Source organism: Ursus americanus, chromosome 36 (genome assembly GCF_024610735.1).
Source record: "Ursus americanus isolate L20-20 chromosome 36, mUrsAme1.1.p, whole genome shotgun sequence".
NCBI classification, from domain to species: domain Eukaryota; kingdom Metazoa; phylum Chordata; class Mammalia; order Carnivora; family Ursidae; genus Ursus; species Ursus americanus.
In genome coordinates this window covers 20,782,308-20,799,118 of record NC_142162.1, presented here as the reverse complement: position 1 = coordinate 20,799,118, position 16,811 = coordinate 20,782,308, and the positions used below count along the sequence as shown (strand labels likewise).

At 38.2% G+C, this 16,811-nt stretch overlaps 1 long non-coding RNA gene across 4 annotated transcripts in view; it reads left to right on the top strand.

The window, feature by feature from the left end:
• Positions 1-16,811, top strand: part of LOC123804054 (uncharacterized) — an 86,981-nt gene that overhangs the window by 13,372 nt on the left and 56,798 nt on the right. For 3 of the 4 annotated variants that reach the window (XR_015723204.1, XR_015723201.1, XR_015723202.1), the window contains exon 2: positions 15,010-15,091. This is a non-coding gene — a long non-coding RNA (uncharacterized LOC123804054). Of the gene's footprint in view, positions 1-14,788; positions 14,906-15,009; positions 15,092-16,811 lie in introns of those variants that run through there. The other variant, XR_015723203.1, reaches the window with a different exon arrangement.

The window sequence follows — 16,811 nt, the reverse complement described above, 5'->3', positions numbered from 1 at the left end:
GCTGCAAGGTTCCGTCAAATGACAATATTCTTGTTTCTTCAAAAGAAAAGTTGGTATAGTTTTTGAACTGTCTCTCTTTTAAAAGGTCAGATGGCTGCCCATTTTAGTCAGTTTGTCTGCTTATCCATGCCTCCGTTGGGATAAGATATCCAAAAACAAAGCCTTAGATTGCAATCGATCTTGGCTTAAGTGCAAAGCCGTCCAACCAACCCAAGAAACCCTATCGACTGTCATGAGGATAGGGAAAAGGAAGAGTTTAAACCTCAACTTTTTCTCAAGAGAAAAAGTGAACCACTTTTTAAAACCTCCCTAACACAGGAGGGGACTCATGCCCTCTCCTTCAATTTTGCCCCGCAGCTCAATCTCTCAAATTCAAATTATGTGGGTTTCTAAAAATACACCCTCCATCAAACGTTGTGAATTACAATAGCTATTTTTCACACAGAAATGTCTGATTTTTTTTTTTTTTTAGTTGTCTGTTCAGCTTGTAAATGTTCTAAAAATGTTCTCCTGGAGTTATTTTTAAAAACTCATGGTATGTTGGATAATAAATATTGTTGCTCTGTTACTGGAAACATTGGAAACAACATATTTGACAGGTTAATAGGAATGAGAATTACATTTGAAATTTTAATTAATTTCATTTGAGATAAATGTGACTCTTTCACCATCTTAGTTCTAATGACTAAATGGGCAAATTTCTTTGCCCTCGTAGAATCTATGCCATTAACCGTCTTGTAGATTATTTGGACAATAAGAACGGGAGAAAATCCCCTTTTGAAAAAAATTTAAATCCAGAGACAGTCTTAATAAATCTTCTCTAATGTAATATAGCATTATCAGTGGCCTATTCTCTGCAGAATTAGTTTTTCCAAAACAAATAATAAAGCTGAGCAGTCCTACTTTTTACAACTCTGGAGACTATCTAAACAAAATGAACAGATTTATTGGGCTATTTTTAGTGTGTGTCATTGCATTACAGTTTACATTTGCTTTCAGACCTTATTTGACATTCTTGGTAGAAAAATACAGGCAGAACCCTCATTAAGAATCTTAATAAAGGACAGTCTCCATAGGGCAGTTACCAAAAAAACCGAAGTCGAGGCATGTATAAAAATGTTCTTTTGGACTTGACTTTATGTCATGCTGTTTCATTTTCAGTTGTCTAGAAAGGAAAGCCCCGAGCCAAAATGCAGATTTAAGGTTCTGTTTATAAAAATCTTTAGGCATCGGTGTAGCCCACTAATAATTAAAGTAAAAGCACATTTTTGAGGGTAGGAATTTTCACACAGCAACAGGTAAGTGCTGCCATGCCTAAATAACTATTATTTTTCCATAAATTGTATATTCACATTAAAGTGAAAATTAACTTGCTGGAGGAGTAGAGTACAATGCTGTGATTTTCTGCAAACCGTTCATCCGTGAATAAAAATGCTTGGAAAACCTTATGTAATGTTATGAAATATGTCATCACACATAGATTTATGGAAAATACCATGTTATATTTCAAAATATAGATGCGAGGATTAAATATTTGCATTTCGTCTAAACTGAGTTCCTTCTAGTGGTTTGTTCCATGTGAGAAAGGCCAGTCCCTTCCATAGTGAAAGAGACCCCCTTTCACTTGCATATACAAATAAGGAATGAAGAATTCACCTCCTTTTGTTCATTCTCAAAAGGTATTATATCAAGAGGAAACTAGTAGAAAGATAAAACGAGATACATATTTAGCCACTTTGTCACGTCTTTTTCTTCTTTGTAAAGGGGAACACTTTGATAAGGTTAGAATGTACAGGAAACCTGAAGGGACACCCTGCCCCATGCCTCGTGCTGCTTTCTTATTAATCGCGTTCATGTAAAACTCCCTAGTTAAGGAAATTCCTCAGCTGTAGACATCATTGAGCTGAGCCTTATAAATAGAGCTCAAATTCAAAGGTAAGAAAACAGACAAGAATTTTACACCAACCACCCCTGATAAGATATGTTTTCAAAGCAAAAAAACATGTCTACAAAGTGTTGTGGTATGGAAATGTCCGATTAAATACTTAAGAAAACATGCTTTCCCACACAGCAGCCTCTTTTTTTTTTTTTCCCTTTGCATGAAATAATTCCTTAGAATAACAAAAAAAGTAACTTGGAGCAACTAAGGGAGCTTATTAAAATTCAGCGGACCACTTTTAAACCTGAAAAAGAGATTTCTATAAAATTATGTCTTGATAGATTGCTCTCTGTGAACTTGAGTAAAATGGAAAAGATGATACATTTGGGCTAACAGTAATATTCACCGTAAGTGCTGAAAAAAGACTAAGGCACTTTGGGAGGTTTCAAACAGCTTGCTACAAAAGAGTCTTCTAAGAAAGTAGGTTTGTAACTCGATCAGTGTTTTTAACTAGTTAGAGATGTTACTGCCGCTACCTGAAAAACACGTTGTGAACAATGCCTCTGGGTAAAAGATGGCCCCAGATGAGCTTTTCAACATTAAATCATCCTATTCCTTAGGCTTCGCTGTGTAAAGGAGTTGCATTTTTATAATAAATTTATCAATTACTAATTAGTTGGGTGGTGAGTGCCTAATTCAGGTTTCTACGTAATATAAGACCGGTTTCAATTTCTTCTAGCACTGGTTTATTCGGGCCTACTTAACATACGAATTAAGCCCAAATATCTTGCAAAATTCAGTGCCATACTTATTCCTGCCAAAATCATAAAAAATAATTTATTGTTGTAATCTCGATTTATGGTTTAGTTAGGCAGAGTGAAAATATGACCTCTATAGGAATCCCTGTAGCCCCTTAAATTCCAGTTTGCTTTACAATGAGTTTGCGTGCTGGTGAACTAACACTGAACATGTCAATTTAAAAATAAGCTGCTTTTGATTTTAAAATAATGTTAAACAAAAGAAGTAAGACCTGAGTCTCTTCAAATAGATTTTGTTCCTTGTAACTTTAAATAACCAAAAAAAAAAAAAAAAAGATAAACCAAGTCATATGATAAATATATTACAAGCAGAGACAGATGAGACATTTTTCAAAATTAAACTGCTATGACAAGCAGTTGTAAAGCAGTCTGCTTTCTTATTTTTTGGTGGGGGCGGTGGTGTTGGAGGTTAAGGGTAGGTATAATTGAAAACGCATACCTCCAGCAACTGAAATCTTCTTTTAGGGTATTCAAGGTCCTCTTCTCTTTACCAAATACACACACAACTTAAAAAAAATAATAATTTTGGTGATCTTTATTTTCCAATTTTGGTTTTACGACATTTTACAACATCACTTTATGTTTTATATACTTTTGTCCATAAAGCATTCTCCAAATGGTAGTTATTTATGTGAATAAAGAAAAAAGCATGAAAATATGGCTTTTCTCCCTATCCCATTATTGAAATGGAATATGATCATTAGCCAGGGCTGTGGTTTAGTGGCAACGTTTTGAAAAATAGCCTATAATAAATAGATGTCAAATTAATCAAGAAAGGACTATTATCATTATTTTTAAAAAAAGATATATACCATTAGGATTTTCCAGCTATATATAATTGTCAAGAAGAAAATAGAAGGTTGTGTCTTTTAAAAATTAGCATAGTATACCTCCTCAGAGTGTTGGAAAGATTCAGTACTCAACTTGGGCTTGTGAAAATCGTGATTAAGGACCTGTTCTCCATCGTCACAAAGTCATATGATTCACCCTGAATTTAGAAGTCGGTGATGCAGCAGTAGACAGTTTTGTGACTGACGCGGTGTCTCTGTCTTTCTTTTGTAATTTGGAAAAAGTGTTTCTGAATCAGCTGCCTCACTTTTGAGGCAAAGAAGTTTACTTGGTCCAAATTCCTTCTAGTGCTTTCACTTTGTTACTCAAGTCAGAGACAAAGAATATTTCCTCAAGCATCGATTTTTTCACCCTCTTGTGGTTAATAAGAATTTATCATTTAGAGGTCCTGCAGGTTGAAATGCATATAAAAATCAGTTTTGATTTCCAAAAACCCTTTACAGTGAGAGCAGAAGGAACTTCAATCCTTTTATCATGTGGTTCATATCATCGAGGTATACTTTTAATTAAACACTGCTCCATAAATAGGCAAATAATAGAAGTTAGCCGAGGAGCACTTGATCTAAGTCATGACAGGTGCTCATTTATCTTTGTCCTAACGAGACAATAGGAAATGACACGACGCTGTTGTTTTCTAGGCATTAAGATTTCCTTCTTAAACAAATGCAATTGAGGCAGTTTGTTTTCCGACAGCCCAGCGCACACTGCCAGTGGCCAGAGTTTTGTCTCGTCTTCATCCAGAGGAGGATTAATCTTGGTGATGGTGCAAACAAAATGTATGTCTGGGGTCAAAGTGCAGACTGCCTTTTGGGATCTGCATTACATTAATGTCATTTTTGGGTTCCTGACGTTAATCAAAACCAACACCATAAAGCGTCACTTAGCTAATTTGTGTATTATTGTCAATGTTACCATTAATTATGCGTTTGTGAGGAAAAAGAGGATTAATGAGATGTCACAGGTAATTTACAATGACCAGGCTCCCCAGGACATTAAGAAAACACTAGCTGGGTCAGATTACCGTGCAATCATAATGGTATGCAAGAAGCAAACGTCTTTGTTGAGGGACCACACTAATATCATCCATTGTTATCAAAACCCCTCTTCACTAGAGTAATTCCCAACTTTTAAATACCTTGCACGAATTAAATGTTTGTTTTGGCCTCAAACGTTACACACGCATGTATTAACTGTGAGCCTTCTGTGGAGGTAGGTCTCTCTCCAAGTTCCGAGGATAAGCTCTTAGTTCTCTTGAAAGGTAGGTAAGTCACAGAGGATTAATTCTTACCGTGCCCCCTGAACTCGGGTTCACACGTATTATCTCTATGAAACCATTTTAGGTGGGTTGAGTGGTTGTATTTAAATCAGGCTGGGAAAATGAGCTCTTAAATCACATCATTTTCTCCAGGCTAGTCCTCACTCAGAGCCATGTAAATAAAATGACTTCTGCTGTCATCCCATTTCTGGAGTTGACTCAGTGAGGAGAGACAGAAGAGCCTAGTGTAAGAATCGTACCAGCACCGAAGCACTGAAGTGTAGTCCTCTACTGTAATCTAAGAGGCTGTGCAGGAGCAGGGGTGCTGGGGCTCAGTTTCCCTCTGTTGCCCACTTGCCATGTGCTGACTTGGGGGTCGGCTCAGAAAACAGTCTGGAGCTCCCGGGGGGAAATCAGTGTGGTTGGTCCAACCTGTTACCGGGAAGTCGGGCCTGATACAGGGGCTCACTCGGAGCCCAAGAGCCTACTTGGGGAGGAGCTCCCAACCGGAGTTGAGGGAGGAGCTAGAGTTAGGAACCAAGGAGTCCTTGAAAGGAATCAGGAGACGGGACGATGGGACTTGTTGAGAAAGGAGCGACAATTATTTATTTCATAGCTCTCTGTTGACCCGTCATCATGCACTAAGCACCATGACAGTGATAGGGTATAAACTGCAGAGCAAAACCAGACACCATCTCAGGGAATTCAGAGCTCAGGGCTTTGGTAGCTCAATCTGCTTGTTCTCTGAAGTGATCACGATGCTGTAGGATAGAGAACAGATCCGAAGAGGGTCAGAGTGCCTCATGGAAGACCCTATAGAAGGGGCATACCCCATATATACCATATACATGGTATATACCATATCTCCTCCCCGTGGGGAGGTCATGTGCGATTTTAATTAGAATTTTCACCTACCCATCTTAGCTTTGTCTTAGCCTTATTTTTGCTTAGTTGAGAAATCATATGATAAAAATATAGAATTACGTATTTGCTTTCATACACAAATCTGCACTCTAGCTTTAAACCCCAGCGTTGGACCAGTTACTTAACTTCTCTATCTGTCAGTATCTTCTTCTGTAAAACGGAGATAATTAAACTTGCCCGATGCAGTTATGAGGATTAAATGAGAAAATGAATGTAAATCACTTAACATAGGACTCAGCACACGAGGAGTGTTTATAAGTCAGTGGTTTTCAACCTTAAATTTGTATCAGCAACATTTGGAAATTAAAAAACACACACACACAAAAAACAAAGCATATAGTGACCTGTCCATACTCTGACCCTATATATAAAATCTGAATATGTGAGTATGATCTCATGTAGAGCCTAAATGAAAATCATTGTTATAAAGATTCAATATTTATCATTTATTATTAATTGCTATTAGTGTTAATGTATGCAATGAAACTTAAAAAAACGTACCTGATAGTCCAGAGGGAACATATGTTTTATCATGCATTTTATCAGGTACTTATGCAGGTAACGTTTAGGGCCATATGAGTTGAATTATGGTATATAAAAATCTATGAAATAATGTTATATTGCAATTACTCTGTGTGTGTACGTGTGTCTGTGTGTAGATCTATTTCCCTGGGGTGAGCGCAGAAGTTTGAGATGCCTAGTGTTATATGAAAGCTGTTTTTAAGAAAAATTGTCCATGTACTGGAATAAGGTCAAACCACAAGTGAGCTGAACTTCGCCATCTATTAACAAACGAAAATAAAACATTTATTACATTGTCCACTCTTGCTTTTTTATATTTATGGTATATACCAAGGAGATTTCCCTGTTGGGATAAAATTTCAGAAGCAGAGAGGGGAAATCAGGGGGAAGTTTAAATAAAAATGTTTTATTATTGATTTGGTTGTTGCTGGGACTGACCATATAGATTGTGGAAATAATATAGTTTATTTCTTTTTTTTTATTGGCTCTACAAAGTAATAGCTTAGCATAGCTATTAGTTTATCTTGTAACTAACCTTTGAACTACTTCTGAATTGGTTGTTTTCCAGAAAGCAGTATACTCAATAGAATAAACACCGAATGATTTTTAATAATGTTAAGTGCACTGAAGGAGAAGATTCTAAAGAAAAAAATCTGCTTTTCCTCTGGTCTACGACATTTTATGGATTTGAAATTTTTTACTTTATTATTATGGTTCTTGTAGTAACAAAACCCCTGCTCTGACTAAAATTAGGGATATATCCGTACTTAGAGTTTATTCATGTTCTGAGATTAAACGGCTAGTGTGCTTTGTCTATTCACCATAATGTCACGTAGGAAGAAAGAGCTTTATCAAAACACTCCAGACCAAAAAAAGTTTATCAAATGATTAGATGTAACATGTAAAGAACTAGTCATTATTCCTTTTTTATGTAAATGATGATATGTCGGACTGTGCATGAGAAATTATTATTTAAGACCTCATAAATATGTATATGTTTATGGTCATATATTTTATATAAATGCATTGTAGAGATAGAGACCCTGATACCAGGATTGCTAAAATCCAAGTAAGGAGTAGAAAATGTTCCTCAAGTGACCACAAAAATTCTTCTTCAACATAATTATGAAAAAACTTCTCAAGATCGAAAAGCTTCCTTTTGCATGTCAAACAAAGCTGGTTAAAAACACAAAACAAAACAACAACAAAAACGAAGCCGGTTAAGTAAATATCACAGCATTTCTGTCTTCCCCGCCGCTGCTCAAAATATCTTCGTAACTTCGTGGACCTATATCGTCAATCAAGCATTACCAAACCCGCAATGTGCTTATGGACTATGAAGACTGCATACTTTACATTTCCAAAAGAAGGATCTTTTCAACACCAGTCCACCAAAAAGGGAGGGTATCCTCATGTTCAATACCTTTGAAAAATAATGCATCTCTATTTCCTCTTTGAAATTCATCATAGTCAATGACTTATTAAATGTTCCTGCTGTAAATAAAATTTTTTAATTTCAAAAGTAATTTATCCCCGGTAAAACATTAACATCGCTCAGAACTTCTGCTCCGTAGAACGTGCTCTGGTTCTGTGGAGCATGGTAATTATGGCGGTTCATGATCTACGTGTTACAGCCGATAATTTCTGCCTCCACCAGCTGGACCAAGAGCAACTCAATGGGAGACGGAAAGTATTAGGAAGTGTGTCCAGTCAAGCCAGCTTGCTGCAGAATAACCAGAGAGAACCCAGGGCGGTAGCTGGTACATCAGTGCTGATTGTCGGGTCTGCAGGGTCTGATGAGGAGAGTCAATAACGTGGAAAAAACTAGAAGTTTTGAGGAGAACATAGAATGAAGGGTGACAAATGGGAGGAGGCCAATTGTTCTGAATCAAACTGCAAGAAAGTGCTAGAGGTCCTTTCTGATGTGGTATCTACGACGGGGCATAAAGGTGGGATGGAGGAAAGCTTTAGGGCACAAAGACTGAGGGGAAACATAGGAAATAGTGTCATGGTCTGCACATCACCCCTAGCATTTTACACGTTGAGTAGACTAGGACTGCGGAAGCTGCCGAGCAAGTTTGATGACCTTGAGAAGTTCTCCAACATCTTTTAATGGCATGATTTAGAATCTTTAAGTTAGTGGTGCTTCTGTTACCATTTCTAAGGAGTAAATAATAAGACTGGTGATGGTCAGCTGGTGGAAAGTGTTATATTAAGGAGATAGTAAGGGGGCGTGGAGGGGGCACGGAGGCCTTTTGCAAAATGTGCCAACAGAAGACTTTAATCTCCATAGATCGAGGAATAGCAATGAAAAGAATCCGATGGCCAACCACGAACCTCTATATAGTGGGAACAATGTTTCTGAAGAATACATGCCAGGGTTATTGGAGACCTTCAACTGCTTTAGCCAAGGGAACAACTTCATTGTGATTGGTAGATGAAGAATGGATCCCAAACAATATATTATTGGTTATTTCCACTTTGAGGAAATGGTCTGGGCTTAAGGACATGGTCCGGGCCCAATTTGTCTTTGTAGTCTTACAATCTAACATTCCCAGCACGCAATAAGCAAGAGCTCAATAAGTGTCTGTGAGGATCAATGAATATTCAATTTATGAGGTGATCTGAGTAATATAATTACAAGCAGGAAAGATAAAACAAGTGTATTAAGAATATCCAGAGATTATGGTTTTTTTTAAGACTTATGTATTTATTTTAGAGAGAAAGGCGGCGGGGTGGAGAGCAATGCATGTGTGAGCAGGGTCGGGGGGCAGAGGGAGGGAGAGAGAAGCAGACTCCCCGCTGAGCAGGGAGCCCCATGCAGGGCTGGATCTCACGACCTGAGATCATGACCTGAGCTGAAATCAAGAGTCAGACATTTAACCATCTGAGCCACCCAGGCGCCCCTCCAGAGATGATGTTTTAAACCATATGACAAAATCGCGATAACTAGGTACACATGAAATTAGGTCAGCTTGATAGCTTGATGTGCGTTTGTCAAAAAATTGCATAGTTTTTTTTTTTGACAACTGATCTTGTTTCTGAGAAATAGAGGCAATATAAGATTCTATACATAGTGACTATAGTAACAAATTAAAGAACAAATTTAATGAGTTCACAAAGGGATAAAGACCATTTTTTCTCCTGTTGGTCTTTTCTACATAGACATATATATTGGTCAGTTCCATCTTCAAAAATGGAAAACATCAATAAAGCAAATAGATCCTTATCCTTCATGCTTCAAGATGACCTATGGGTTAAGTAGGGATGAAAAGACTTTCAAGAGTATACATTACCCATTTCCTTTTTTTTTTTTTAAAGATTTTATTTATTTATTTATTTTAGAGAGAGTATGAGTGAGAGGAAGGGCAGGAGAGGGAGAGAATGTCAAGAAGACTCTGTGCAGACCGTGGAACTCAACATGGGGCTCGACGCCATGACCCTGAGATCATGACCCGAGCTGAAATCAAGAGTCTGAGGTTTAACTGACTGAGCCACCCAGGCGCCTCTCCCCATTTCCCTTTTAACTACGTAGCCTGTCCATACTGAAATCTTTTTGCATCTCAGAACTCTGTGAGTGAGCAGGTGTCCTGAGAAGGAAGGAGTTTTTACCTGTGATACACATTCATATGGAGACAGAGACACCAGTAACATCTAAAATATAAAAAGTTGGTGTAGATAGATGTGTGTAAGACCCTCAGACATTCTCTCCATCGTCACAGAGCTGGAAGCACTGGGCTTTCCTCACTCTATGAAAGTTCTCCTGGACCTTTGTCACCTATCCTTTCTTTGTTACCCCATTCTGGATGCTGGCCAGTCTTCATGTTCATTTTGCTTTGTTTGCTTTTAATTTCAATCAGGGGTTCTGATTCTGACTTTTTTTTTTTTTAGATTTTTGAAAAAGTGTACTTACTTGTCAGAGAGAGAGCGAGAGTGCACAAGCAGGAGGGCGGCAAGCAGAGGGAGAAGCAGGCTTCCCTCTGAGCAAGGAGCCCAACACAGGACTTGATCCCAGGACCCTGGGATCATGACCTGAGCCGAAAGCAGACACTTAACAGATTGAGCCACCCAGGAGTTCCCAATTCTGATTTCTAATAACTGCCTTATTTAATAGTTTGGTTTTGTATTATTGACCATAAATTGGGTTCAAATTTGATTAATCCCACAATGACTTTCACTCTACGCCTTTCCATGAGAAGACTCCCATATATGCCTGTATGGTATCTCTGAGGAGCGAAGATGGAGGCGCTCACTGAAGCATCCTTGTGTTATTTCCTTTCTCCCTGTTGCCACTCCTCCTCCACCTGGTCTTCCCCCTTCCCCCCCTTCTCTCTCCCACTCATCTCCTCCTTCATCCTATTGTTTTTCTTCAAATCACTGGGGTTACAAACTCATGAAATCTTGGGCCCTTTAAGTATATCAAAGTGAATAGATGTATTCTAGTCACAAAAGGCACAAAAGATGAACACAAGGAAGACAAAATGGCAGCCGAGAAACTGATGAGGTTCTGAGTATTATTCTTTCTTTTCTTTTCTCTCTTCTGCATCGAGCTGTTCTTCCTGCATCTGGACCTTCACACATGCACGGCTCACTGCACTCTCCTTCAAGTCTTTGTTTACAAGTTAAAGTTTCTTCAGGGACATCTTCCCTTGCCTTTCAGACTTAGACTTTTTTTGCTCTACAGATAGAGTTCTCAGATTTAATTGTAATCTAGATGTAGATAAAACATGAGAGTCAAATGCCATCCATCCAGAAACTTTGTGTAATTCCCAGGCTATTAGAAACGTGTGACGAGTTCCTTCAGGACAGACGGTCACTGTGGTAGGCAGCCTGTAACACAGCTGTCTGGGACCCCCACCTTGTGGAATTCACGCCCTTCTGGAACACGCCCCCGCTCACCTTGAGTGTGGGCAGGATATCGTGACTCACTTCTAGAGAACAGGATGCAGCACCAGGGATGAGGTGCCGCTTCTGAAATTAGGTTCCAAAAAGACCGACTTCCATCTTGCTGGCTGTCTCACGTTCTCTCTCCCTCGGAGCCCTCGCTTGCCCGGAGGGAAGCAAACTGCCATGTTGTGAGGAGCCCTGTGGACAAGACAGCACAGCAGGGAACTGATGTTTCTGGCCAACAGCTAGCAGACACATGAGGCCTACTCACCAGCCACGTGAGTGACCTTGAAGGATTTTCCCCCCTTCAGCCTTGAGATGCCACCCCTGCTGACACCTTAATTGCAACAATGTAGAAACCTTGAGCCACGGCGGCCGGCTATGCCCAGGCTGGATTTCTAACTACAGAGCCAGCGAAATCATTAAGGTTTGTGGTTTTAGCCCGCTAAGTTTTGAGCTGTGGGATAAAGTGTGATACAGCCCTCCATAACTCACACAGATTCTGGTATCTAGAAGTGGGGTGCTGTTGTGACTGGGTAATGGGCTGAGGCTGAAAAGATTGTGAGGAGTGTGTTAGAGAAAGGCCCAATTTCCTTGAACACCCGGCCAATTTCATCTGCATTGTCCTACGAATGACAGCTAACAAGAAAGCACTGACAATAAGCTCTATCAAATGTAACAGAGTACATTTGATTGTGTTCTCACAAACATTGCTCAGATTAGGGTGTCTGAAGGGTCGTGAATATGCAGGCTAGTGCATATCTGTGATTTAACATCTCGGTAGCCTTTTATATGCATAATTTCCATCCTGCTCGGACATACCATGTGCACCACACGCAACGGATGTGTAAGGTGATTTGATGTGGGGCAGGATGCTCTCCCATAGCTTTTTATGAGGTTCTGAATCTTCCCATTAACGTTTTATAGATATCTGGCTTGAATCTGTGCCTGTGAATAAATGATCACACTTTCTTTTTTCTCTAATAGAGGCAATGCATGACCACCCCACTTCAAGTCTTGATTCCGTTTACTAAATGATTTCTATTATAAATATATTCTTAGGTTGTGCATAATTTTCTCAGGCGTGTATGGGATCTTAGTGCGTAGGTAAAGTTCCTTTGGCAAAGTCTCGGACTAACTCTATTCAGTGTTTTTGCTTTACGCGACTGGGAAAAAAAATTGTTACGTGCCCTGAAGAAATTCTCACTCGTGGGTAATGGAGAAAGGGATAAAAATGGTTTCAGTACCCAAAGACATCTGAGTCGAGATAGCTAAGAGTTTAATGATGCATTGTTTTATAGATGGCATTTCTTTGAAGGTAAACATTGTTTTATAGATGGCATTTCTTTGAAAGTAAACATAATTAAATGTTTTTTTATGTATAATCAGGTAATGTGCATGTAATATATATGTATGTACACTCTCTCTATACACAATATATACAATTATATACAATATATACAATAATAACAAAATATAATATACATTTATATATATAAAATATAATCTCACAGTATCCAGTTTCATGATACTGGGTAAAAGAAAATGTTAAGTCCCATCAATCTATATTTTAAAATAATGTTTCATCTAAATTTGACTATTTGGATAAGACATTTATTTGGTACAACCTCACCTTTTCCATGTCACTTGAGAAACAGGATCTTTGTAAATCCTTCAGTTAAGTCTCAATGGGAGAAAGAGGTAAATACAGGAAAATGTGCTTGGCTCCTTTGGCATGTGATTATTTAACAGAATGTGAGTGGCTTAGCAGTAACAGGGTCCAGCCTTTTAGAATCAATCAGTTCAGCCTCAGCCACCACCAAGGACTTACATATACATATACAAAAAATTACCTTTATAAATGAAAATTATACACGTGTCCCATCTTGAACGTAAGTAAGGTAGAGTGCTTTGAAGAGAAGTCTCTCTGATCAGAAGTATCTTCTCCCACGGCATTCTACAGAGGTTCGAATTCCAAATATGCGTCACCTTAAAGGTCTTTCAAGAAGCCGTACATTTCAACTAGGTTCTGCCATCACTCTAGGAGAAGTTAACCAGTCACTAGGTAGTTAGCAAGGATTAATTAGTCTATATGAATAGTTGCTACTCATTGTTATGCAGCAGAAGGCAGCGGCAGGCAATTCGACACAGATTAAACCAGGTTTGACGGCAGGGGTTAGAACCAACAAATTGTATTTAGTGTTACTGAGAGTAGTTACCTCTCTGCCCCGACTCTCCTTAGAGGAGGGCCCTGGAAATAGAGGAACAGGGTAAAGAAGGAGAGCAAGGTGGTACCCAAACAGTGGCCTGGCAAGTCTTAAAGACACATTTTATTTGTATCAATCTTGCCTAAAGCTAAAATGTTACCTTTTTCCTTTTTTGTTAAATATAAACGAACCATAGACAAAGCTTTAAAATGTAATGTGTAAAGAAAGGCCCTATTGTCTCAATAATCTAATTAAAATAAAGAACTCTCATGTTTTGGATTAATTCTGATAGTTTTCAAGTATATATTTTATGATTTCACTGCTAGAATCTTTGTAACTTTTTAGTAGATATCAGGAGCATAAAATTGAATCGCATAATCCTTGGTCATTGTTAGTCCACAACTAACTAACTTACTTAGTTCCTTCCTCCCTCCCTTCCTCCCTCCCTTCCCCATTTATTCAGTGAGACAGTTAACACAGAAGTTGAGACCTTGGCAGTAACTTCTGTCTGGCTCTGTCCTCCTCTATCCCTTCACCCCATTTTCCTACCTGACATAACCACTACTGAAAATCCTGTGTTCATTGTTCCCTTGTTTTGCTTTTTATATCATTCTGTCCCATCTAACTATATTTCTAAAAAGTGTATGTCTATATTTTATTTGTCATTTTTAGCTTTCAGAAAGGATAATGTTTTACATAGTCATCTGGGACTTTTTTCATTTAATATAAAATTATGATTATTTGTATTTGTATTTGTATTTTCATTTAATATAAAATTATGATTATTTGTATTTGTATTTTCATTTAATATAAAATTATGATTATTTGTATTTTCGTTTTCATTTAATATAAAATTACGATTATTTGTATTTGTATTTTCATTTTGATCACCATATAATATTTTGCAGGTATTTTTGTATGTGACTGAATAATCTCCCTCCTCTTTTCTCCCTGCCTCTTTTCCTCCTCTCTCCTCTCCTTTTTCTTCTCTCCAGTGTCTTTCCTGTTAGTCCTGCTCTCTTTACTTTTTTTAAAGAAGATTTTATTTATTTATTTGTTTATTTGAAGGCGGGGAGGGGCAGAGGGAGAGAGAGAATCCCAAGCTGACTCCCCATTGAGCATGGAGCCTGACACGGGGCTCCATCTCTCGACCCTGAGATCATGACCTGAGCCAAAATCAAGACTCGGATGCTTAACCTTAACTGACTGAGCCCCCCAGGTGCCCCTCCAGGACTTTTTAATTGCATCTCCCTATTACACATTTCCACCTGGAAGTACCTCAGACACCTTCGACTGTATTTCCCCAAACAAATTTTCTCCCCACATTCCTTCTCTTCGCACAACTCCCCATCAGAGCCCTGGGACAAATGCCCAGCATTCCAAAGAAGAGAATTTGCAAATAACTGCATAAAGCAGTAACCAGATGCAGGCATATCTTAGGACTTTCTCTATTAGTTCACTTCAGTGGTTCTCAAACTTCAGTGTGTACGAGAACCATCTGGACAGCTTGTTAAACCACAGATTGCTGGACCTCACCCCATAGTTTCTGATACATTAAGTCCAGGTGGAGACTGAAGATTTGCATTTCTAAGTTCCCAGATGCTGCTGGTCTGGGATCTACACTTTGAGAACTACTGGTATATTTAAAAACTTTTTTTTTTTTTCAAGCGCTCCATGCCGGGAACCTTATACTCGTCTCATAAAGTATCTCTCAGGACGGATTTGGAAGCTGACGTGCATTGTGCCCAAGGTCAGTAATCTGGCTCACAATCCAATAATATCTCAATTATGCAGGAAAAAAAATTGGTATTTTCCTTGAATTCGGTCTATAAATTTAATACTTGCCTTTCTTAAATACTGTACAAGGGTATCTTCTGAAATTAAAAAAATGAGCAAGTTTTAGAGTATTTTTATTTATTTTCCTACTTTTATGGAACAACTTCTGATTATAGTCTTTAAATTCTACTTACAGATATACCTCACTTAACCTAATAGATGTGATTTTGATAGATTGCATGTAGGTTACAGTTGTAGATATCAAAAATGTTTAAACTCACTAAGTGAGCTACTTCTTTAAAAAACATGTTAAAAAGTCCTTCTGGATTGTGCATAATTATCCTGCAATTTATACCTTCTGTAAATGTAGGATTCTCTGTATAATGTCTTCTTGAACGAGAGAACACATGCACACGAGATATTGAACTGTCTTTTAGATGCACGAGAAAGTCATGCTGTAAGAGAAACAGTGACTTCCTTAGATGTCCATGTGCAATTTTCATGACAAAAGTTGTACGTTTTCTTTGTATGTCATGCGTTACTTCATGCCTATCTTTTTTCCAGCACATAAACGTTACTTATTTGCATTGTCTGGGCCTCTACAATATCCCCATAAACCTCTCTTCTTAGAAGAAACACAGTTTCCGTCAAAACAAGTCTTTAAAAATACTTACCTACCTGTAATAAACAACACTCCTCGAATCCTCTGTACATAAAAAAATAACCTCTGAGGGGCAACACCAGTTTTATTTTTACTCATTCAGCTCTGCACCTTTGCCAACATTAGTAAATGCTGTGGTCAGTCCAGCTCATGAAAATAAGGCTTTTTTTTTTTTTTTTAAATTTGAGAAGATGATCTATATTCCTTTCCCTGGTGCGTCAGACAGATAAAAATATCATCTTTTCAAAAACTGTTCTCTTGTGAATGAGGATCTATCGTTAAGTAAACAGAAGTGGACCAGATCAAATTATATTGCCTTTAGCAAATAATAACAATGTTAGCTCCTTGGTACTGACCAGGTCATTCGATATATTTTTTAATTTGTGTTCTTTAAAGTAAGAATTCAAATAGCAGAATAAAAATTTTGTCTGGCGTGGGGAATGGATTATTGCTCTACCAGGAGTGAGGACAACTTGGAAGCTTGCCCAAGGTTGCTGTGGCTGGAGATGGCCATGAGCTTAGATGAGCCCACTAATAGCAATGGTACATTGATTGTATTTGGGAAATCCACGTGCTGCTCCATAGAAGCAAAAGAAACTGAAACATCAGGAGTAATCTTAATAGGAGTTAAGCACAAATAATAGAAATAACCATAAATGAACAATTCCTGCTGCTCTACTTTTCATGAGTATGTGCTAGTTTAGTTATGGATTTCTGAAAACCTCTGAAAACCTCTTCATCTTTTCTCATTTTTTCATATTTCTGGGTATTTTTGCCCTGTGTATTTTCCCTACCGTTTCTATTTTTGCCCATTTTTTCTTCCCTCTCATTTCCTCTCTTCTCTCTTTCTCTGCCACCCTTTGTGCTTCCTGACTTGCCTATCTTTTCTCCTTTCCTTTCTAGTTCCCTTTCTATACATCCCCCTTCTCGTTCTTTCTCCCCTTATGCCAAGCATTGTTTAAGTACTGAACAGAGAAAATAAATGATATGCAGATAAGCTGACTTAACCTCCTAGCTGGATTCACTCTTTCAC